The following is a 26,082-nucleotide window of genomic DNA, read 5'->3' as shown; positions in this document are numbered from 1 at the left end:
CCCAGTAAAGAAATAGTGCATATTGCGTTAAAAATAAATAAAACTTAACCATTTTAGACCTTGTTTTTTGTATGTATTAAACAAACATGACATAAAATGTTATTCAGTGAGCTTTAGATATGTTGGCAGGCAAGTTGTGTCACCTTTGGACAGAGCCAGACTAGAGGTTTTCCCCCATTTACAGTTTATAGCTGGTATTGTGAACCAGATAATACACAGAAGGGACATACATTCTAGATGTAAACACACATATGTAGCACTTTATTTGTGGATGATCACAGCAGACCGTCTTAATAATCAGAATCATCATATGCTTCAAAGGCTGTTGATCACAACCATTGCAGATTGATGGGTTTTGTGTCAAATCGACAAAGTAAGACAGAATCAGTCATCTCAAAGCAATACTTTAAGCAGAAGTCATTACTTTTGAAGATATTGTAAAGGACTATCCTATTGTAACAGGTCTCTTGGTCACCGGGAGTTCTTCGTAGGAATCAAGGGTAAACGGTAGGTGTGTCTCAAGCTTCTTTATTTCCAGGACACATACAATTCCCAATCACACAATTTCTTCGCACGCATATAATATTCAGTTCTCCAGCCTAGCCCCAGCGCGCTACTGCTGATAAGGGGGACAGAGTCATTAGTTAACCTGTAACACCTGTGTACCATTAGACTCTCTCCCTGGCACCGATCCGAGAACCTCATCTCCACTCCCTCCCTCCTGTAGCCGCCACTAACCATCCCCCACCAACACACCTATATTTGGAGGTTTTTCTTGACCCCCTAATGTATCTTGAAATGGACTAAAAAGAATTAGAAACAACTTTCAGATCAATGCAGTTTGTGATGGCCGCACCAGCAACCACACACTGAAACTCGGTAACATGGTGGTAACCTCTCTTAATTCCTAATTTGCTTAGTTTGTTTCTTTTTTGAGTTTTCTTTGAGTTACCAGTTGCTGCTGGAGTCATCTGGCCAATCATCTAAAGGAGGTCCAGTTGCAGCAGACAACCTTAAATGGCTTAAAGCACTAATTGGACTACACCATGTCTCCTGTAATCATGGGGAGGGACATTATTTCGATTTTTAGTTGTAAATCTTTGATTATTGTTTGATATTTATATTTAATTATTCTCCCTTAACGACACAACTCTGGTGGGTCTCATCACCAACAACGATGAGACCCACTACAGGAAGGAGGTCAACCTCTTGACCACCTGGTGCAGAGACAACAACCTCCTGCTGTATGTCAGCAAAACAAATGAGATTGTGGTTGACTTCACGAGAAGCCACACTGAACACCCACCACTGACCATCGATGGGGCTGCTGTGGAGCGAGTGAGCAGCATCAAATTCCTGGGGGTGCACATCAGCGAGGACCTCTCCTGGGCCACCAACTCTGCATCACTGGCGAAGAAAGCCCAGCGGCGCCTCTACTTCCTCCGCAAACTCAAGAGAGCGAGAGCTCCCATACCCATCCTGAAAACATTCTACCGGGGCACCATTGAAAGCATCCTGTCCAGCTGCATCACTGTGTGGGGCAGTAGCTGCACTGCACACAGCAGGAAAAAACTGCAACGCATAGTCAACACAGCTGGTAAGATCATTGGTGCCCCACTCCCTTCCTTGCAAGACACTTACACCACACGCCTCACCCGGAAAGTTACCTCGATTGTGAGTGACACCAGCCATCCCGCACACGGTCTGTTCAGCCTCCTACCATCTGGAAGAAGGTACAGGAGCCTCCGTTGCCGCACCACCAGACTCAAAAATAGTTTCATACACCAAGCTGTCAGGAAGCCAAATTCTCTCCCCTCACTCCCCCCAGCCATATCCTCCAGTCTGACTGGAAGCTGAAAACACTCAGGACTCTGCAACAACACTGTCTCTTGTACTTTTTGCACTTTAATCACTTAATCACTACGTTTACACTTTAGAGAACCTTATGCTGCTGTACTAAAAAATCGGTATGTTTACTTACTTATGCAACAAACTGTCTCTTGTACTGTTTGCACTTTTATCACTTTAATCACTACGTTTACACTTTAGAGAACCTTATGCTGCTGTATTAATAATCTGTATGTTTACTTAGTATTAGGAAATGTCTTGTTTTATCTGTTGTGCCTGTGCACTTTATATGTTTCACTGTGGGAGAGTGGGAAACGTCGTATCGATTCCTTGTATGTTTTAAACATGTTAAGAAATTGACAATATCTTTATCTTTAATATTATATGGTCTTATACTGGGCTGTTATTTTGTGGCTGTAGTTTGTTTTCAATGTTAGTATGTCTAATTCTATCCCCCCTTTTTTTTGAGTTGCTTGACCAGCCACCATATATATTTCCCTTTGTCAGTTGAGGGACAGTCTCTTGTTAAGTGGTCTCCCTCTGTTACTGGAGGCTAGTTTGATTAATTTAACTTTTTACTGGCCCAAGGGTTGTGAAGTTTATCTTTTTGCATTTTTGTTAATGGAAACTAAATTAAAAGACCATTTGTTCAAATAAACTATCTGTGGCTCTCTGGTCTTCCTGCTCGGACCTTGACACAGTTCAATAGAGCACCACACACCTCGGACCTCATTAATCAACATATAATTTAATGTAAACTTTTCTGACAATGTCAACAAAAACGGAACATTATAAACTTGAATAATTCTGGATCTAATAAAGTTGCCACTGAGTGCATACTATCTATTTTAAAAGGTATGCAAGTATTTCATATTCTTATTGTAGAGATAATCACAGGCCAACATTACATCCTGTAGAGTTTAAGTAATAAGCAAATTATATTTGCAGTTTGATCACAAAAGGCCTAAAATAGAATATCAGCAAATATTATACTAATTGAAGGATATCTTGAGTAGGATAGGCTGCAACCTCAAACCCATGGTTCCTCCTTTGGACTGGAAGAGGTTCAGAAGCTTGGGAGTATATTCATCCAGCTTGGACATGAACTTTGATTCAAAGTGCACTTGTGATTCTCTGAAACTCATCCTCGATCTAAAAGACAAATAATTAAACCAGCTTTAAAGTGTATGAGCATTTTTAAAAGCAAGAAGCCACCTAATAGGAATATTTGTTAATTTTCATGCTCCTGTAACTCACATGAGATGCCTCAAACAAAGCGGGCCATATGTCTTTTATGTCCTCTATGCTGGGCGATAGGTTGACGATTTTGTTTCTTCTGTGTGCAAATGTTTTGGACATTATTTCTTCGATCAGTTTGTTGTTGTCCTTTTTCTTTACTTCAGTAAGAAACTTAATCCTCTCTTGTTCTTGACTTTCTTCATCCTCTCCTGCAAGGTTTACACCGGAAGTGGAAGCGCCGCGCCGTTCTCAAAAGCACACCAGAAGCACATTTCTCTGCGCCGGTCATCATTGTTGCTGAATTGCTCCTTGACATAGATCGCCATATGAAGTAATTCAGAATGGAAGCTGAGAAGATGGATAATCTTCTGTCTTTGATAGGACCAGATATAACCAGGCAATCAACAAATTATCGAGAAGCCATCGAACCAAAGCAACGGTTGGCTGTAACACTGAGAACCTTTTTATGACTTATTCTCAAACACAAAACCAGGACACTGTTATTAGCATAGTGTATTGAAGCATACATGTATTGTACAAACATGGGGGCGGCTGTGGCTGAGGGACTAGAGTGGTCGTCCTCCAACCTGAAGGTCAGCAGTTCGATCCCCAGTCTGACCCATCTGCATGCCGAAGTGTCCTTGGGCAAGATGCTGAACCCTGAATGGCCCCCCATAGAATAACAAAGTGCTGAGAATAGATTCACTGTATGAATGTGTATGTGAAATGGTGAATGTAAAACTGTACTGTAAAGGGCTTTGAGTGGTCACCAAGACTGGAAAAGCAATAGAATAAACAAAATGTTGATATTTTCAATCACATGCTTAGAATGAATTAAATATAAAGCTGTAATAACAAAATAAACAATACAAAAATACACCGAAATATAAATAGCAGCAATACAGGTATATATACATATGTTGGTGACCTTTTTAACTTAGTTTTTTAATCAATCAACATCAAAGAATGTTGTTGGAGAAGAGGGGTCCTCCAGCTCTTTTCACACCTCCAAGCAGTTATTGTGGCATTGGGGGACAGAAGTGGCCTTGCTTGGGTTAGTTTATTGTTGGGGGTTGAGAAGGACATTGATATGTTGTCAGGGGTGGAGTGTGACCTCGTTGGTATTGTGAAAAATACGGATAGGCCTGAAAAGCTGATGTCTGTGGCTGGCTTGTATTAGGGTTGCTGCCAATGTTGGGTTTGTGATGAAGAAGTAGAAGGTGGATTTTTGGAGCGTTGGTCCTCTTTTTCATCTAATTAGGTGAGGTACTGGAGGATATGTATTTGTGCCCATGCCTGGGTCCTAACAGGCAGTTGTTTCAGATTGGGACAAAGTAAAACACGAACAAGGCATTGAGAATCAAAGTCCCATATTGTTTATACTGTTTGCTTTAGGATCCAGCAATGTTAATAAATACTATGTTTTTTATAATAGGTTTTTATATAAAAAGTTAAAATATCACACAAACCTCTTGATTTAAATAAGTTCCCTGGAAGGCATTCTTGCAGGCTAGCTCTAATCGATGAGCAAAACAATGAATGCCCATTAGCCATTGCTGTTATGAATGCAGTTTAGTTTGAGGATCCAATCGCATGACTCGGAGACAAAGGTATGTGCAATAGACAAACTTTACTGTTTGGGTTCGGTACACGGATAGGCAGTCCATACACAAGTACACCAATCCAAATGGGTACAGGCAGCAGAAAAATTCGTAGTAAGTACGGTCCAAGGTCGGTACACGGGCAGGCAGTCGATGATCGGGCAGATTATCCTGAAATGGAGAGACAGAGGCAGAGACGTAATCCGTTAGACAGGCGGTAGTCGCCAACAAGACAGCTATCAGAGCGGGTAATAGCTGGGATGCTAGAGACATAGAGAAACTAAGACGAACTGGCAACGAGACGACAGGGACACACAGACTATATACACAAGGTGATTAGAGACAGAAGAAAACAATCAAGGCGGAACAAACAATCAACAAGGCAGGGCACACACACATGGGAAGGGCATGACGTGTCTGAAACGAGAGGAGAGATGAGTAGGTAAACAGAACATAAATAATGACCACACAGGGGAAACAAACTATCGGACAGGACGAGACTTGACAATTGCATGTCATTCTTTAGCTTTGAGTAGATGCCCTGCCTGCATTGGAAGTTAACGCTGGCTCCATCTGTTCCAAATCCAACAAGATGATCAGTCCAGTTAGGGATACCCTTGGAGATTAGCAGTGACCGGATGCAATGCAGGATGCCGTCAGCTTTGGCGCTCTCAGTGTCCTCAATTCTATTAGGATGATAAACACACACAATGTTAAAAAAATAAATAATCAAAACACAAGCGAGCCACTTCAGAGAAATCCTCGTACTGTATGTGTGTAACTAACCTTTAGATTAATTGATAAACAATAAACTTGAGCAATATATAATTGATAAGAGATCATTGATCATAGATAATTACCCTAGAAATGCCATGTATGTTATGCAGGAATTTCACACAAAGGACCTCATTCTCCGCTGTTGACCTGTCTGTGCTCCCATCAACAAGGCCAATAATATATCTGGAAGCCAATACTTGCTTGCTAACCTTGTTTGGGGTTAAAGAAGGCATCTTCCAAATCAACTCCTTGCCGCTTCTCCAGATTCACAAGAGATGGATAATAAGCAAACGGCTTCTCTTGTTTAGCAATATGGTAAGCAATTACAGCTTGACCATTTTGCAGAACGCTGTCTTCTGCATCAGTTTGACAGCTTACACAATTGGGTCTCTGTAAGTGAGCTGATTATGCCATGCTTCTGTAAAAACAAAAATAGGATGTTACGTGTGATAAGAAACTTAATCTAAACATTTAAACCTCGAAAACCCCCAGTCAACTGCAGTCTCAACTAATTGTATTTTACGCAACTAGAGGATTGGTTGTCAACCACAAGATGGCAGTAACTAACTTATGAGGATGGGGGGGAAATCACTCACTGACTGCACTCTGTCTAACATTAGCTAGCTTGCAAGCAAGCCTTTGTAGCTAATGCACTATGAGAGCTAGCTAACGATAGCTAACTAACGTTAAACTAGCTAAAGCTAAAGCGAACTAAATAATTTCCAAATAATTATTACTAGTTATCACTCACCATAGGCGATGGCGTGTTGCTTGGTCGGCTGGTGACGAAAGGCCATGTATTTCTTGATGTCTTCGCTCCCCTTGATGAAGTCAGCAGAATAATTCACCTGTGCTGGATTCATAACGACTTTGGCAGCTTGTTGCCCACAATTTCGAAATGCCTTGCAAATATTCAAGTATTTTTCTATGGTCGCTGGGTGTGTACGTTAAATCTTTGGAACCTGAGATGGGGACGAAGACTGTGTTTGCTGATCCTCATCATTTCTCCTCACACTCGCAGCAGTCACAGGTCTTATTAAGAAGCGCTCCATTTTTTTATATTGTTTAGAACGTTTGGTTCTTCACGCACACACAACATCAGACAAGGCGAAAATCAAAAACATTCTATGGCAGCTGGACCGGGTCATATAGGCTACCATTTTTTATGACAAGTTCATTAAATATCATTATTATTAGAGGAAATTACGGGGGCATTTTTTGGTTTTTGGTTTTGCCCTCTGTCCTTGTGTATTTCCAACGCTGAGTTTCAGCCAGCTTCTTTAGAATGTCTGCCTCAACCTTTGAGGTAGTCAGAAGGGTTATATTCTTCTTGTAGTCTTCAGTGGCTCTTTTAAGGAACATTTCAGTTTCATATGCAAACTCTGGAATTGGGAACTGCTTTGGCCATGGCTGGTCTTGTTCTGTGGTACTTCACCTAGGCAGGATAATGGTGTCCTGTGAAGAAGGTGTTCCAGTAGATGAGTCAGCATTCGACTCTGCATATGCTGCAGTTAACTGTAGACCAAAGGAACTGTCCAAACTTTCATCAAGCGGAAGCAAGTTAAGAATAATTGGGGCAGCTTGAACAACCTTTATGTGTGACGTCCTGTCCTTTTAGTTTGTTAATTTCAGTCTCATCAGTGTATTTTCTGTTTCCTGTTTTATTTTGTAGTATCTGTACCTTGTGTGTGGTTTCTATCTTCACTTCCTTTCGGTGATTGTCTTCCCAGTCCTCATGTGTTTCACCTGTGGTTAATTGCTCCTGCCTTCCCTCTGTGTCTCTATTTAAGCCTCTGTGTTCCCCAAGCCCTTTGTCGGTTCGTACTCGTTGTTGTCTACTCGTTTCCACACGTGTCAGATATGGTTGTCTGGTTCTGCTGTCTCGACCAGCTTCTCCTGCTTCCTTGTTCTTCGCGCGCTTTGTCGCCAGAACTTACCTGCTAGTGTTAGTTTTTTGTTTTTGTCTTGTTTAAAGGCTTTTCTTATATTAAATACCTTTTTGTTTGTAACCTCTGCATCCTGGGTCCATCTCCTCCACCAAACAGTGACAGAACGAACCGAGTTTATTATTTGGATTTTCTGGTGTCTGAGCTGGAGTGGGGAGCCCCAGACCCTGCGGAGACCCTGGAGGAGATCTTGGTAGTGGAGGCCTGGCTGAAAGATCGACCGTGGGTGAGCCACACCGTGCCATACCTCCCAGAGGTGCAGGAGAGATTGAGGAAGCTGCGCAGCCATGCAGTCCGATCCGCTAACCCGTTTGTGGGAACCCGCCTGGCTTTTGGTGGACCCCGCAGCCTGCAGCGGAGGTCTGCGGTTGATGGCAGAGGTCGGAGCAGTGCCCCCGCATCTCTAAGGCCAGCTCGCAGGCACCATCCTCCAGCCCCAGCCGTAGTCCTGTATGCTGGAAGCGGAGGGGCCTTTTGGGGACCCCGCAACCTCAAGGGGTTTCCTGTGGCGGGTTGTGGACGTTGGAGAGGGGGGATCCCCAGCAGAAGCCAATCCCTCCAGCAGCATGCTTACAGGGACCAGCCACCTCCAGTCCCGACTGGGTCGCAGTCCCTGCTCCGCGCCGGAGGCTCTCAGCTGATGTCACTAGTTCTCCGACGTCAGTGGTCCTCACAGCGGCGTCTGCTCCAGCTCCAGCACCTGCTCCAGTCCCTGCTCCGCGCCGGAGGCTCTCGGCTGACGTCCCCTGTGTTTCGGCGTCGGAGATCCTCACACCGGCGTTGGCTCCAGTGCCTGCTCCGCGCCGTAGGCTCCCAGCTGATGTCTCGCGTTCTCCGACGTCAGTGGTCCTCACAGCAGCGGCTTTCCCAGTCCCTGCTCCAGTCCCTGCTCCGCGCCGGAGGCTCTCAGCTGACGTCCCCTGTGTTTCGGCGTCGGAGATCCTCACACCGGCGTTGGCTCCAGTCCCTGCTCCAGTGACTGCTCCACGCCGGAGGCTCTCGGCTGACGTCCCCTGTGTTTCGGCGTCGGAGGTCTTCGCGGTGCCAGCTCAAGCCCCTTCTCCAGTCCCTTCTCCAGTCCCTGCTCCAGTGCCTGCTCCACGCCGGAGGCTCTCGGCTGACGTCCCCTGTGTTTCGGCGTCGGAGATCCTCACACCGGCGTTGGCTCCCGTCCCTGCTCCACGGCGGAGGTTCCCGTCTGACGTCTCTTCTCTTCTGACGTCAGAGGTCCTCACCCCGGCATCGGCTCCAGTCCCTGCTCCACGGCAGAGGCTTCCGGCAGGCGTCTCTCCTCTGCAGGCGTAAGAGGTCCTCGAGGCACCTGCTCCGGTCCCTGCCCCATGCTGGGGGCTCCCGGCCGGCGTGTCACCTCTTCGGGCGTCTCAGGTCCCTGCAGAGTCTGCTCCGGTCCCTGTCCTGCGCCTGAGTTTCCCCAGCGACGTCACAGCGGTTCCGGCGTCAGATATCCGAGCTGCTGCAGCTCCGTTTTCAGCACCAAGTCAGGGGCTGAGGGCTGCGCCGCAGTGCTCAGTCCATGTGGAGCCTCTGAACCCGGCCCTTGAGTGGCTACGGTGCCGTCTTCCTGGGACTATGTACTCTGTCCCTGACCGGCCTCCGGGCCGCCCTCCCAAGTCTCAGAACTCTGTCCCTGAGCGGCTAAGGCGCCGCCCTTGCGAGCCTCAGAACTCTGTCCCTGACCGGCCTCCCGAGCCTAAGAACTCTGCCCTTGAGTGGCCACGGCACCGTCCTCCCGGGCCTCTGTGCTCAGCCCCGGAGCGGCCACGGAGCTGTCAGCCTGAGACCCTGGGCACCTGCCGGATTCCCTCCTTCGGTTCCCCCCTCCTCCCACCCGTCTCGGTTATGGACCATCTGGAACTCGGTCCTTGAGGGGGGGGGTACTGTGACGTCCTGTCATTTTAGTTTGTTAATTTCAGTCTCATCAGTGTATTTTCTGTATCCGGTTGTAGTGTCAAGCCTTGTGATTCTCAAAATGTTTTCATTTTCCAGATAGGACTTATGGTTTTTGAGTAACAAGTATTTGTTTGATGGCGGTGCTAGAGTGTGGAAATAAATCTGCTCAATAGAAACCTTTGTTAATCTTCGGAGGAGATTTATGAAATGAGAAGTACGTTTCTAAACTGCTCGCATGGCCCCATTTTTGGGCTCTAAACAATAATATAGATATGTACTTGTACGTCCAAACCTTGTGATTCTGACGGTGTCTTCATTTCACGGATAGGAGTTATAGATTTTGAATTAGAGCATTTTGTTCAGGACGTTCTCCCGAGCTGTGATGTCTGCCTCTCTCACGTCGCACTTGTCATAATTAGTGACTCACACACGCAGAGGGAGGGGGGCCAAAGGGGACAGTGATCTCTATTTTTAGACTTCACAGGTGGTAATCAGCACTGCAGGTAATTCAGTCAGTAGAGCAGAGGGACAGTAACCCAAAATGGCGTTTTGAAGTCCAAGTGTGGGTAAGACACAAACATTGAATTTTTTCATTGCCTTTCAGGGGGGAACTGTTGAATTCTTTAAATAATCAACTGTCAATGACATCTAAAGTCAATGTGACTGGATTAGTGGGTCTGCCGCTGACTCAGTGATCGTGACTTCAAAACCAACAGAAGCCAAAAATTACTTTTGAACAAAAATATATTAATATATCTGGTTGTAGTGTCAAGCCTTGTGATTCTCAAAATGTTTTCATTTTCCAGATAGGACTTATAGTTTTGAGTAACAAGTATTTGTTTGATGACAGTGTTATAGTGTGAAAAAATGTCTGCTCAATAGAAACCTTTGTTAATCTTCGGAGGAGATTTATTAAATGAGAAGTACGTTTCTAAACTGCTCACGGCCTAATTTTTTTACTTTAAACAATAATATAGATATGTACTTGTTCGTCCAAACCTTCTGATTCTCACTGTGTTTTCATTTCACGGACAGGAGTTATAGATTATATTTTTCAGGTACCCCGGGTGCACTAAAACTGCTCTCAAATCCCCAAACGGAGGTCCTCAGACATGAGTTTTAGATATTTTAGGTGGTGAGATTGTTTCCTTCGCAGACATGTCACACTCAAATCTCTCGGACCTTTGCTTATATCTGCATCGAAAAATCGAGGAATTATTTCTAGATCCTTCTCCCATTGGAGCCCCATGTTAATTCTGAAGATTTTTCTGAAAAGATAAAAACTGAAAAATAAAACATAAATTGCTCCCACAGAAGAGAGTTAGTAACTCAGAGGTTGAGGGTTCAAGTCCAACTGAGGGCAGAACTTTAACATTGTCATTTTCTGTGTCTTTCAGAAGGGGAACTTTAAACTCTTTAAATATACAATTGTCATTGATGTTTAAGGTCAATTCAATTGGATCAGTGGGTTGAGCTGCTGACTCAATGATCCACTGGTTGTGAGTTCAAAACCAATAGCAACCAAAAATTACTTTTGAACAAATATATTAATGTGTATGCAGGGATAGTGAGAGCGCCACCTAGTGGTCGGTCTGAAAATGAACTTTGTGCAATCGGTCCCAAATTGAACACTTCATCAGATTCCAGACCTGAACAGATATATTAGTGCATATGCAGTGATTGCACCACCTAGTGGTCGGTGAGAAAATGAAGTCTGAGCAATCGCCTACAAAATCCTGTCACATAATCTCTGTCTCTCTTAAAACAGTCTCTCTATCTCTCTGGGTCGCTCTTTTAAACCATCCAGTCTCTCTCTTTCTCTCTGAAACTGGTACATTTTCTCTCTCTCTCTTAAAGCAGCCAGTCTGTCTCTCTTCCCAAAAAAACTAAAAGTCTCTTTTCGACCCGGACGCAGAAGGCACCCATTCAAAATTTCTCGTCAGGAGGAATTTTCTAGTTTTGTTTGAAAGATTTGCCATAAAAAATTGACCTAATATATTCAGTACTGTTTGAATGTCGGGATAAAATTCCCTCTGCAATGTCTTTATTCTTCAAAACTTCCTGCAAAGTCTTGAGAACAGGCACATATTGAAAGGTCTTCTTCCTTTGAGAATCAAGAATATATTAAACAGGATCAACACACTGGAAATGCTCCTTAAAATACCTTCTTCTCTTAAAAGCTGAACCAAGTGGACCACCTTCTCCAAATGCTGTACTAATGGGATGTCATTTACACAACTGTTCTGCCAAGTCAGTTATGATGGCCTGGTCAACAATGCATCAACAAGCATCGCAATCAAAACACTTAAAAGCAGATCTGATTCCTGGCTCTCGACCTTCAGCTGCATGGTATCTGAACAAACAGGTGCAAAGGGCACTCTGTGTTTTAAATGTGCAAGGGCAGCTGTCATGGTCTTCCCCTTTGTGGCAGACCACACTAGGCGAAAAGCAGAATTAGTGTCATGGGAAATATTATGGAAGTTACCTGATCCCCGGAAGTTATTGCCTATTTACTGCACGTTAGCGCCGCGTTCTTCCGCGACATTAACCTAAGGGAAGCGGAGTAAACGTACCTTGGAGAGGGGGTCTGGAGAACAAAGGGGGAGAGCAGCGGAGCGAAGGTGTTATCTAATTAGCATATGACTCAGGTCGAAGCCGCTGCTGAGCCTCTCTTGATTCCCCATTGGAGGAAACCAACACTGAAAGTCACTCGTGATTGGCTGGTAGAAGTGTTGCCATTGGTCACCCTGGGTCATTGCAGCACACACGTGGGTTAAACCCCTCCCACACAATATTAATAATAAAAATGTATATATAGTTGTTACTAGTAATATATATATATAATAAATCATTATTTATTAGTAAGCCTTTACCAAAAGCAATGCAGTTAATTAAGACTATACATTCATTCATGTGATGCTTGATGTTATAAGTGAACATATTGTACAGGGAAGAAAAAACATGAACGAGGTATATGTTGAGTCAAATGTTTATTTACATACAGCACAAATATTGTACAAACACAACTAGCCTAGCCAGTGAAAAAATTCAGGTGAAGCTTGAAATGTCTCTTTGCAGCCTCTGGGTCATATGTTCTTTGTCCGTATCTGCCCCAGTGTGTAGACGTCTGTGGTGTGTAGCTGTGAGATCCAGTGTAGCCTCTAGTCTTATTTGAAGTGTGGCACACAGGTCGGTGAGCTCCTGGCTGTGGAAGGATGGAACCATGTCATCTGTCCCGCTTCAATCAGCTGTAAACACAATCAGTACAATTAGCACAGTTCAATGACAACATACACCTACACATGTATCTGAAAAATGATTTAATGAATCTAACCTTACCCTCTTTCTTCTCTGCCGACTCCTGAACTCCTCAATGCTGATGCAAGGTCCGTATGGATGAACTGGAAGCTCCTTCATACCGGCTCATAGTGGGTCTTAGTAAGTCATAGTATAGGCAGCTGTAAAACAATATGAGTAACATGAGTTTATTATTAATAAACGGAAATAGCCTCGCTGCATCACCTTTGGAGGATCCAAAGTAAAATCCTAAAAAAATCCTGAACAGATACTTACGTACAATGGCGTCGTTTTCCCGCACTGCAAATGTGGACTTTCAGCGAGTCTCGGCGTAATGTGCAGTGACTGCATCATTGTGTGCGGGAATCAGGCTGTGAAAACACAACGATGAAAAGATCAGATAAAGTAAAGCTGGAGGATGTAGTTTAAACAGCACAGCACATCTTTAATCATTCCCTCGCTCCGCCGGCCATTTTCACCAGAGCTGTGAAGAGACGGAAACTTCTTACAAAAATTAAAAAACGAGAAGTCACGTTTAAGAAAAAACTTACAGAGAACAAACTGTTCGATTTAATTAGTTCATACCTATTTAAACATGAACTAGCTCCGCTAAAGCACTCGATGCTTTATTCTACTTTTAGCAACTGTCGCGCTAATCCCACAGTGGTTCACACGTTTTTCAAATCTGAGAGTTAGCTTAGCAGTTAGCAATAGCTTCGCCTCACCTTAATTCAGGGACTGTGCGCCTGTCTTCTCCGCCTCGACTCCTCCACACCGGGCCCGCGGCTTTGCTTTCCCACGCACTCGTCTTGTCCTCCAGGGAAACAGTGTTGTGTCGACTTCAGCAAGTTATTTATCCCGAAAACAGAGTCACTCGTACGGAACAAACTTAGCACGATCCTCTCATGTCTGCAGCAGACAGACTCTGCATTCACGAGGCTGTGATTGGACAATCCTATCAGGTGATGACGCAAACGACTGACGTCACTTCTTCAGAGTAAAGCTTCACAACTGTCCTTTTCATCTTAAAGCAGCGGTCAAAACAGCTTTTAAATTAAATTTTTTATATGGGATGAGTATGTGACTGAGGACCGGTTTATTCTTTCTGGTTGTAAGTTATTGTATTTACCTGATTTTTGCTGTTCTGTGTTTGTATTCTCATAGTTGAATGCACATATTGTAAGTCGCTTGGATAAAATTGTTTAGTGTTTTAATGGAATACTGAGAAAGTTTAATAAGAAGTTCAAATTATGAGGGAATTTCCAGTATTTTGGGAGGACAGATATCTTTATGGAAAGCCAGTAGAAGTTTGGAGCTTACAGGAAAGACACATCATATCCAACATCATTTCTGCCTGTTGAGCGGATTGCTGGTAGATGTGTGGTTAACACATCCACTGTACATTTAACCAGCACAATTGAAAAAGGGATTGTAATCATGCCACTCTGTACAGTGGTTGAGATTTAGGATTGTCTTTTGGATAATAATAAAATGCTGAAATAATGTGCATTGTTTAAATTTTTTTTTCATAGCATTGATTTTGCTCGTGGTATACAACGTAATTAATTATAGCACACTTACTTACTTAAGATCAATTTACAATTTCAGGTTTTATATTTATTTTAAGCCTGGTGTACTTACTCAAGATAGTTTAGAAAAGGGTGTTATCTACTCCGAGGGAAACTATCCTGATTTGCATTTGTAAAGCGCAGAGCATTGGCATTTGCCTGTGAAAGCCTCCCCTAGGCTTAGGAGAAGGGGGGTCACCTCCCAACATTCTCAGGCTTGTAAAACAGCAAGACACTGTTAACAGAAATATCTCCAAGAATTTCCTACGACATTTACTGGCACAAATTCTTCTTTTCATGCAGTGCCAAGACTTGCAGATCTTACACTGCCATCCCATATGTGAAAACCTAAGGTCATAAGAAAAAAAAAGTAGCCTACATCACTAATAGATCTAATAATTAATTATTATTAATACTTTTTTTTGTTGGTTTTGTACAAATTAAGTTCAAATTTAATTTATAGACATTTCTGATATCAAAATAATTTTCCAACTAAACCTTTTTTCACTGTTACAACATTACAAGAAAAAGATAGATTGATAACTGTCAACGCAATCAATTTCACATAAATGGTTACTATGGTGTTTAAAAGTATTTACAAATAATGTGTCATCTTAGCTTAATTAAACGTTGAGTGATCAGTATATCTTTATCATCTGGTGCTTTAATTTCAAATTCAGGTTGGAGCTACAGGTTTGGATCATCACTGACAATCAAAACTGCAGCAAATCATTTTTTTCACCAGCAAAAAAGTAATAATCAAATGTTGTATTGCAAAACAAACGGTGTACAATCTTTTACACATGTATGTGAAATGTTATATCCAAGCATATTGTATCATGCATATAAGTGTGATAAATACCTCTTGATTGGTTTCAGTCAAAGATTCTTCATACAGCTGGAAAAAAATATATACATATTACCTTTAATTCAATTTGATAAATTAGTATTTTACACTCACACACAAGCAAGTCCAAAGAGGCAGTCCTGCTTGTCCAAAGGCGATACAAATCGATTACAGATTGCGGTCACTAATTTAACAGTTTTTGAAAGTTTATTATGCACATTTTATTGCAGCAGGTCACAATGAATGGTGTATGTAAGTTATAGATGAAGGAGAACCATGCTGCTAGACATGGTTGATTTATTTAATTGGTGGAAAAGGTGAGTCAGTAAACCTTAACTTTTAGGATATGCTGGTAGAAATGTTATGTTAATTATCTAAAAACTTTGAGCAAACATTCCTTCAACCTGAAAACATCTAACTTACTGAAGCAGATTCCCAAGTTAAGCTTTTATGTGACTGCATTTACTTAGAAGCAACACATTTAAATAGAGAGAAATCAATCAACAGCAAAAAAGCAGGAACAAGTTGGATTCATAGAAATTGGTGACAAACTGTAGAACCTGTTTTTCTCTTCTGCCCTCCCTCCTATTTCCTCTCTCTCTCCCTCTATTGACACATATGCTCTTCTGTCACCCTCCTGACGAGTGACATGCTGATTGCACCCATCCGTTCCTGTCATTACTGGAGCACAATGAGATGCTGAAAATAAAAGGCTCTCAGCTCTGTAAAGTACTACTTTTTCTGTAATGTCAAGTACACCACTTAACTATAACAGCTCTCTCTGTTTCTCTGCCTACATTCACTGTCTCCTTTTCCAAAGAGACTGAAACATGAACAGTCTCTCCTGTGCTGACAGAGCCTGCTTGTTAAAAAACAACTGATTCATTTTCACATAATGTATAATGAGGATGAGGGTGATGAATCGAGCGAGAAACTGGGAAAGTTACTCACAACTGTCTCTTTACATTCTACTTATAACTGCAATATATTGCATCCCATATACATAACCTCACCCATAAACATCTAAATCTAAAACAGTTAGATAAAGCCCCCTGGGTGAGACTATACCACTGTTATTGAAGACAGTATAAAAAACTCAAGAGTCATGTAATGATACTTTTCTAATAGGGTTTGTATCCCATTCCCTGTTTGTTTCTTTCAACTAGGTCTGCCAGATTCACACCAGACTTTTGTGTCTACCATGGTAGACGTCATCTTAACCCAAGTCAAAAACCTCTACCACCCTTGAGGCAGGTAATGACAGGCCAAGATGAATCATGTGAACTCGTCTGAGGTAAGAAAATTAAATTGGTTCTCATAAGGACTGGAAACAAATGTATATATAAACACACACACACACACACACACACACACAATCTTAAGAGCTAAGGCCAGTGCTACCCAACTACCCTGCGGCTAACAACAACAGGCAAACAGAATATATGAAACAAATATAAACAGCTATTTATATGCAACAGAAAACAGCGGCCAGGTTCTGACAAAGCTGCATGAGTGTTTCCACCACCTGCCATCATCCACTAATCTCTCTGTCCCTCTCCCCATTGTGCTGTGAGTTCAACATCTCTGACTCTGCTCTTTTCCTCCTCACTATCTCAACTTTATTCCTCATCTCTCTCTTCCCAACTGATTTGATGGCAGTTTCCTGTAGTTTGTGTTTCTAAGTTGAGCTTTCACTCAATTCACACCCACTCACACGCATTTATTCACATAAAGCTCCCATCGTAATGCAGTTCCTGTGAAAAAGGACTTAGAAAAAGAATGCAATTAAAACATGTCCTTCCAAAACTTTCCCATCTTCCAACATACAAGCATCACAAAAATTGGCATCAAGTGTGGACAATAGACATAACTGCACAGGTTATCAAAGATGAGAGTCAGCATACTGCTTTGATCATGATGAAAAACATGAATTTGTTTTTGAAAACCGCAGAATTCAGTTATTATGAATAGGCTACAATAATATAATAATAATAATAATAATACATTTTATTTGGAGGCGCCTTTCAAGTCACCCAAGGTCACCTTACAATACAATAGTACAGGATAAAAGATAAAAACATGAAAGATATAAACAACATTAAAACAGAACATCAACATAAAACAAGTGAAGTGCACAGGGTCCAGTTATAAAGAGTATGCCAGTTTGAACAGGTGAGTTTTGAGTTGAGACTTGAATGATGTGATGGAGTCTGATTGTCTTATGTGTGGGGGGAGGGAGTTCCAGAGCCTGGGTGCTGAGCAGCTGAAGGCTTGGGCACCCATGGTACTGAGGCGTGACGTGGGGATGGTTACCAGTCCAGAAGAGGATGAGCGGAGGTAACGGGAGGGAGTGTATTCCTGAAGGAGGTGGTAGAGGTAAGTGGGGGCTAGATTCTGGAGAGCTTTATAGGTGAGGAGAAGGTTTTTTGTAGTCGATGCGGTATTGTACAGGGAGCCAGTGAAGTTGGATGAGTACAGGAGTGATGTGATCCGATGATTTGGCACAGGTGATGATCCGGGCGGCAGAGTTCTGAATGATTTGCAGTCTGTTGATGAGTTTGGTGGGGAGTCCGGTGAGGAGGGCATTGCAGTAGTCGATGCGGGATGTGACAAATGAGTGGAGCAGGATTTCGGTGCTGGACTGGGTCAGTGATGGGCGGAGTCTGGAGATGTTGCGGAGGTGGAAGAATGCAGTCCGGGTGATGTTTTGAATATGGGGTACAAATGAAAGGGTGCTGTCCAGAATGACGCAGAGGCTCTTGCCTTGGGGGGAGAAGGGTACAGGGAATCCGTCGACGATGATGGGTGGAGCTGGGGTGTGTTGGGATTTGGTGATGATGGATTTTTGAGCCGATGAGCAGGGCCTCAGTTTTATTGCCGTTTAGCTTTAGGAAGTTCCTGCTCATCCAGCTCCGGATGTCATCAAGGCAGGTGATGAGGGAGGTAGGAGGGATGGCAGCGGTCGGTTTAGAGGAGATGTAGACCTGTGTGTCATAAATAATATAAGCGATACAGTAAGAACTTGCTCATAAGAAAAGAATAACTGTTGGTCGAAAGACAAAAGCGCTTATAGAGGAGGGGAGCTGACTGTAGTAAAATACTTATTTTCTGTTTGTAGAGACAGATCATTGTTGCACATGTTCTTAAAAAATATGATGTGATAAAAGAAAAAGCCCTAGTAGTTTGTTGGTTTTCTCTGCATTATAAATCAGGGTTTTGTCAGGGGAAGATCTGCTCCTTGGATCTTCTTTCGCCTTCTTCTTTTTCTGGGTTGGTTCCTGTCTTTCTCCTCCATCCGATCCTCTGTGTGCAGCTTGCTCTCTGTTGTATTGTCTATGAGCAGTTTGCTCTCTATAGTATTGTCTATGAGCAGTTTGCTCTCTATTGAATCGTCTGTGAGCATTTTGGTCTCAATTAACTCGTCTGTGTGCAGTTTGCCCTCTATTAACTCTTGGAGCTTCTTTCGCCTTCTTCTTTTTCTGGGTTGCTTCCTGTCTTTCTCCTCCATCCAAACCTCTGTGTGCAGCTTGCTCGCCATCCAATCTTCTTTGTGTAGTTTGCTCTCAATCAAATATTTTGTGTTCAGCTTGCTCTCCATCCAATCTTCTGTGTGTAGTTTGCTCTCAATCAAATTTTTTTGTGCAGTTTGCTCGCTGTTACCTCTTCTGTGTGCAGCTTTCTCACCCCTGAATCTTCTGTGCGCAGTGTGCTCCCGATCAAATCCTCTGTGTGCAGCTTGCTGTCTTTTAACTCTTCTGTGAGCATTTTGCTCTCCATTAACTCTTCTCTGTGAAGATTGCTCTCTATTAATTCTTCTGTGTGAAGATTGCTCTGTATTGTATTGTCTGTGAACAGTTTGCTCTCTATTGAATCTTCTGTGAGCATTTTGCTCTCTGTTAACTCTACTGTGTGCAGATTGCTCTCTATTGAATTTTCTATGAGCATTTTACTCTCTATTAACTTGTCTGTGTGCAGTTTGCTCTCTATTAACTCTTGGATCTTCTATCGCCTTCTTTTTCGGGGTAGTTTCCTGTCTTTCTCCTCTAACAACTCATCTGTGTGCAGCTTGCTCTCCATCCAATCTTCTGTGTGCAGCTTTCTCACCCCTGAATCTTCTGTGTGCAGTTGCTCTCAATCAAATCCTCTGTTTGCAGCTTGCTCTCTATTAACTCTTCTGTGTGCAGTTTGCTCTCTGTTAACTCTTCTGTGAGCATTTTGCTCTATAAACTCTTCTATGAGCAGTTTGCTCTTTGTTAACTCTTCTGTGTGCAGTTTGCTCTCTATTGTATAGTCTATGAGCAGTTAGCTCTCTATTGAGTCATCTGTAAGCATTTTGCTCTCAATTAACTCTTTTGTGTGCAGTTTGTTCTCTAATAACTTTTGGACCTTCTTTCGCCTTCTTTTTCTGGGTTGCTTCCTGTCTTTCTCCACCATGCAATCCTCAGTGTGCATTTTGCGCTCTATTAACTCTTCTGTGTGCAGTTTGCTCTCGATTAACTCTTCTGTGTGCAGTTTGCTCTCTATTAACTTTTGGACCTTCTTTCTCCTTTCTCTGGGTTGCGTCCTGTCTTTCTCCTCCATGCAATCCTCTGTGTGCATTTTGCTCTCTATTAACTCTTCTGTGTGCAGTTTGCTCTCAATTAACTCTTCTGTGTGCTGTTTGCTCTCCATCTCCACCTTCTGCACCGTTGTGCAGTAGCGTTTCTATGGCGCTGTGGTGCAGAAAGCTCTATACATCTGTACTTTGCGGCAAAATTTATTTTATTCTATTTTATATGCAAAGTAGCGTGAATGTGTGTGTGAATAAACTTGACTCACAAGCATTATAGTCTTGCTTTGGAGTCATTTGATTCGTGTGTGTTTCTGTCTGTGTGCTTGCTCTGTGAAACGCTCTGGGGCAACGACCCAAGCTTAAGACCGTTGCCATGGAAACACCAATGAGCGTGAACCACACAGGCCGAAGTTAACATTGGGAGATGGGCGGAGCTGGGGCACTTTCAGATGTGCCCCACGAAATCTGCCTAGCAACTCGACTCGAATAATGCGAAACGCGACTCCAGCTCCCACCCTGTTGTCTGCTCGGCTTCTCCGGAGCTAACAGGCTATCCCCCGTCAGTCTGTGGAGAGATTTCACTCACAGATAGGATGAATAATACGGTTTGATCTTCGGTTTGTTCTCCTGACAGAGAAGCTAGAGACGTCTGGGCTCCTGTTTCTGTGGTAAGTCAAGTTTAGTAGTGATGAGCAGGTACCTGTACATGGCTTGTTAGTTTAGCTCCGCTAGCCTGCAGGCGATGACCGTAACGGGACTGTACGGAGTTATTGACCCGACATGAACCGAAATGTGCCGTTCCAGCCAGCGAGGAAAAGCGTTAGAGTTCATGAGCATGAGATTTACTATGATCAACTGAAACGTGAGTATTTAAAGTCACATCTGCATTTTAAGAGCAGCTGTAGTATTGATGTTGACGTTGATGTGAAGCTATGTGTCTGTCTAATCGTTTTACTTTGTTGCAATCATTTTACTTTAATGCTGTATTATAGGCAATAGTGATGGGAAGTTCGGATCTTTTTACCGTGTCGGTTCTTTGAATCTCGTTCAGTAAAATGAACGAATCTCTTTTTGAGTCATTCGTTCGTTTCAAGGGGGGGGGGGGTGCAAACGATCCAAAGACTCGTACCCGGCAGATGAACGAATCGTTCAACTCCCGACCGTGTTTTTGGCCGACATGTCGGCCACACAGAGCGAGCTCATCTCGCCGGTGACGGGAAAATCGCTCCCCGGAAAAGCAAGCCGAGGTCCGGGGCGGCGGGGCTCCAGAGCCCCCCGGTCACCTACATGCACATCTGCGGGACGGAGGTGTTCAGCATGGGGGTGTTCCTGTTGAGGCCCGGCACCTCCATGCCGCTGCACGACCACCCGGACATGAACGGGAATCTAGGGAGCTGCTGATCCGCATGCTGCCCTTCCAGCACATCCAGCTGGCCCGCCGCATCCGCGGACACAGAGCTTAAACTGCTGCTGCTCCACTGACTATAACAACGCCGCATTCAAATAAAAATGTGGGAAAGAATATTGTACAGTATCTAATATTGTGTTGGTCATATTTAAATCATTCATTACGTTTTTTTTGGGGGGGAAAGAGAGGATAAAATAAAAGAATCGCATATTAAATCTTAATCGTTCAGCCCTATTCACAAGTCATAATGAGTGGATTTGTTATTTTCACTTTACACTTACAGTTTAGTGCAGTGTAATTATTTCCCGTGATAATTAAATGCCAGTGTGACAATAAATGACAATTTAAAACCATACAAACTGTCATGTTTTACTGTATTTAATAGAGGAGGTTTTCTTAAAAAATATATGATATGCCACACAAAGTCATGGCTACTTTTTAACAGCGGTCACGTGAAAGGGAATGAGGTAACTGTTTCCTCTTCTGAGCCTATGGAGGTCACGTAGAAAATGATCCAAAGACTCGTACCCGGCAGATGAACGAATAGTTCACCTCCCGACCGTGTCTTCAGATCAGTGATTCATTCTTCTGCCAACAGAGTCTTCGGATCAGTGATTCGTTCATCTGCCGGATACGAGTCTTTGGATCCTTTTTCACGTGACCTGCATCAGCCTATGCAACAGTCCCGATGCGCGGCCACGAGAAAATGAACGAATCTCTCTTTGAGAGGACTCGTTATTCCCGAGTCCTTGTAAGGATTCGTTCCGAACGAACGAATCGTTCACGACCGACACATCACTAATAGGCAACATATTTGCGCTGAGCGCTAAAGCATGTGAAATGTATATGAAATAGGATTTCTGCTCCTTGCTGGCACTCGAAGGCCATCGTGGTTTCCTGGCTTTTCTCAGTCTCTCTTGAGAAGCTGATGTGTTTGTTTCAGCTCCTCCTCAAGCTGGCTCTGTCGGCTTTTCAGCAGGTCAGCCTGCTCCTGGAGATACCTATTTTCCTCATCAAGAGACGGCACTTTTGTGCTTCAAATTAGCTCACTGCTCTTCAGCTCGTTCTCCTTTTGAGCAAGCTCAGTCAGGTAGCTGATGTGGGCTTTGGTGCGTGCAAGTCTTTTCTCAGTCTCTCTTGCAAGAAGCTCATGGGTTATTTTCAGCTCCTCCTTTAGCTTGCTTTGTTTGCTTTCATGCAAGTGAGCCCAATCCTCTACAGACTTAATCGTAGCCCTGCCTTTATAGAAGGACTCTTTGAGGCCATTCACAGTGGCCATGAGCTGTGTGCACTCAATGGCACTAAACAGGACTGGTTCACAAGTCTGAAAGATAGAAACATACATGAACTCATTATTATTCATACATATCACATGAAAAGCAAACCATGGCCTAATTAAAAGGATAGTTCACCAAAAACTGAAAATTCACTCATTATCTACTCACCCTTAGTGGTGAGTGAAGTATTTGAGTCCACAAAACGCTGCTGGAGTTTCAGGGGGTAAACAGTGTAACAACTGTTGAATCCAATACAACTGAAGATATTAGTGAGGTATCTTCAGATGTAAAAACACAACATGTCTCCATACTGCTACTGTTGTGTTATCCAAGCGTCCACAAGCCCCGACATTCATATTCAACTCGAAACGAGGACATTTCCATTCTTTTACACCAAATAGTCGACCAGAAAGCTATTGGACGTTTGCATTTCTGACGGTCCCTGAATGCACCTCGTCAGAAGATATCAGCGGACATTAATGCTTTAAAACAAGGTGCAAATGACCTCTTTCCGTGTCTTGTGGACACTTGGATGACACCACAGGAGCAGTATGGAGACATGACATGTATTTTTCTGTTGTGTTTTTACATCTGAAGATAGCTCACTAATATTTTCAGTTGTATTGGATTCGGCTGCTACACTGTTTACCCCTGAACCTCCAGCAGTGTTTTGTGGACTCAAACACTTCTCCCACTCCTCCATCGGCATAGGGGTGGGTAGATAATGAGTGAATTATCATTTTTGGGGGGGCTATTCCTTTAAAGTGTTGGGCTTCACATCTATTGAGTTTTTTGGGGGTAAGGATAAACTAAAATTAAAATTGTTCATGACATGACAGGGAAAAGCTTGCTGGCCAAGATTATTGAAAAAAGACAAACAATAAAATCTTACCAGGTTTCTTATTGAGTCCATTTTGGGTATTGTTTCAGGAAAATCTTCCTCAAGAGTTTGTTGTTCTCTTCTCAGTTGATGGTCCGTTTGGCTAAAGACAAGATACAGGTGAACTCTATTACAGATTCTTCTTCTTTGTTTTGTTCACTAAAGAGTGGCATCAATGTCAATGTAAAGGTATTTACATATACGATGATCAAAAACATGGCTTTTGTGGGTGCTTTTTGATGTTAACTGTCACCCGCCAATAAACAAAACAGTTAAAGACTCTGAGGGGTAATATAGCCTAAACAGTAAATAATTAAACACTGAAATTAGAAATGGACACACACACACACACACACACACACTCACACGCACGCAGACACAGTACAATTAAAAACAGAGCACTGAATATGAGTCGTTGAGAACTCTTGCTGTTTAGGTTAAGAAACGTCAAGTGTGATCAGCTTAAACTAGATTTTCAGGTCTCTGCAGAGGAGACCTTTGAGGTTGGCATTTGAGAATTGGATGTTAATTCTCTCTGAGCAACACCAGCCATGAAATAAAGTCCACTCCTCAGTTCCTGAGATCCTTGTCTCTTACTGATGTTGTGCTCATATACAATTGTTTGTAAAAATGTTCTTGCCCGAGCACAGTTTTAGAAACAAAGTATGTCAATAAATCAATCAAGTTCTCAACACACCCCAATTTTCACCATCACTGTGAGTGAACATTTATAGCACATTGAAAGAACTCATGTCATTCAAACATCCTTCTGTTCTGTCCTGTGATAATGTGACAATTGAAAGCTCTACACAAGCATACATGAGAGGATATGTTTCTTATATTTTGCACACAGATAATTAAAACACATTGGACAACCCCTCTGCAGCACAGCACAATTTATTCATTTTAACCCTTTGATACACAAGCTATGCAAACCCCTTCTAAGGCACAACATGGGTCAAAAATGACCCGTATTGACCTACAATGTTATTTCATGCACAGCTGAGTGTTTCTTTGCTATATTTTTGGAAATCAATTTATTTCATCATTTAATATTCAAAGTATTCATTAAATAGCTTGTTTTTGATTACCATAAATCATTATTTTAATGTTATCTTTCTCAATTTATGAACAAAAATATGTTTTGTGTTTTTACATCAAGGGGTCAACATGGGTCAAAAATGACCCGATGGAGTTTTAATAGTAAATATCTTTGCCATAAATTTACTTCATCATTCAGAATTCCAGGAGCTCCTCAATTAACTTGTTTTTATCATTACAAATTCTTATTTTCATTTGTCCTTTTTTACTTTTTTACTAAAGATCATTTTTGTATCACTAGGTTCAACATGGGTAAAAAACGACCCGTATTCATTTCACATGTTATTTCATGCATGGCTGTGCTTCTTTGCTATATCTTTTCAAATATATTTATATAATCATTTAATATTACAAAGTATTAATTAAAATATCTTGTTTTTGATTACCACAAATCATTATTTTCTCATTATTTTCATTACTCTGAAATAAAATAGTTTTTGTATTACCACATCAAGTTTACACACATGGGTCAAAAATGACCCAGGTATGCAAGTGTGAATTTAATAGGAACCTTTCATTTGTAAATATTTGTAGTTAGGAACATGTTTACTGTGGACAACTTTTCATATGCCAGACTATGTGCAGTTATCTTTTCACAGGATATCAAATACTTTCTTAGGTAAAACAATTGTAAAAGACTTACAAGATCAGATGTGCAAAAGCAGCCCGTTACGTTCTGAGAAGTAGTTCTGACAAGTGTGGCATATGAAAAGTTGTCAACAGTAAACATGTTCCTAACTACAAACATTTACACATCCTAGGTTCCTATCAAATTCACACCCGCATAAATGGGTCATTTTTGACCCATGTGTGTAAACTTGTTGTAGTAATACAAAAACTATTTTAGTTAAAAAATTAAGACAGAGAAATGAAAATAATGATTTGCGGTAATCAAAAACAAGATATTTTAATTAATACTCTGTAATATTAAATGATTAAATAAATAGATTTTAAAAGATATAGCAAAGAAGCACAGCCATGCATGAAATAACATTTGAAATGAATACGGGTCATTTTTGACCCATGTTGTGCCTTAGAAGGGTAGTGATACAAAAATGATTTTTATTAAAAAAGTAAAAAAGGACAAATTTAAATAAGAATTTGTAATGATAAAACACAAGTTAATTGAGGAATTCCTGGAATTCTGAATGATGAAATAATTGTATTGCAAAGATATTAGCAATTAAAACTCCATCGGGTCACTTTTGACCCATGTTGTGTATCAAAGGGTTAATATAGACATTGATGGCATGCTGTTATTTCTCACAATGCTTTTTACATAAAATAAATTTACTCTCAGTGAATACAGAGGTTTGCACATTGTGTAAGAAGATTTTTATGTTAAATCAATGAAGTAACACTACATTAATTTTGTTAATAATTTAAACATCACTTCCCACCATCACAATTCACCATCAGGATTGCCATTCACTGTCATGTTCTACGACGGACAAATACTAAATTCTAAGGCCAATGGCCTCCACCGGCCCAAGGTTCACTGTCCACTCTTCCCTTGCAATAATTTGTCATGGTCTATCATTGTTCTCCCAGTTAGCTTTTGTTATTACAAATTTTGTTGAAGTTGGCGTTTCTTTCCCATTCACAGGTTACAACAGTTGGCCTAGTCCACAAATGTGTCCTTGTCTTATATGTACAATGCCATCGTCAAGCCGCTGGACATCCACAGGTCCAGTGTTACAAAATGCTTATGTAATAACTGTTTCACAAGTCACGTAGTATGCAAAGACGCCTCTGTCATACAGAAATTCAATCTTGAAGAGGCCTCTTCCTCGGGTTCAAACCGATGTGAACTTCTCCTTCCTAAACGAA

At 42.1% G+C, this 26,082-nt stretch overlaps 1 long non-coding RNA gene across 1 annotated transcript; it reads right to left on the bottom strand.

Moving 5' to 3' along the window:
• Positions 1 to 12,337: 12,337 nt before the first annotated feature.
• On the bottom strand, positions 12,338 to 13,542 carry LOC128447694 (uncharacterized). The gene is made up of 4 exons (XR_008339657.1): positions 13,345 to 13,542; positions 12,896 to 12,990; positions 12,662 to 12,780; positions 12,338 to 12,570 (listed from the first exon to the last, which is right to left on the bottom strand). It is a non-coding gene; the product is annotated as an uncharacterized LOC128447694 (long non-coding RNA).
• Positions 13,543 to 26,082: the final 12,540 nt, after the last annotated feature.

The sequence above is a fragment of the Pleuronectes platessa genome, chromosome 9 (genome assembly GCF_947347685.1).
Source record: "Pleuronectes platessa chromosome 9, fPlePla1.1, whole genome shotgun sequence".
NCBI lineage: Eukaryota > Metazoa > Chordata > Actinopteri > Pleuronectiformes > Pleuronectidae > Pleuronectes > Pleuronectes platessa.
Note: the sequence above shows the minus strand (reverse complement) of the source record. Positions and strands in the feature narration are given on the sequence as shown.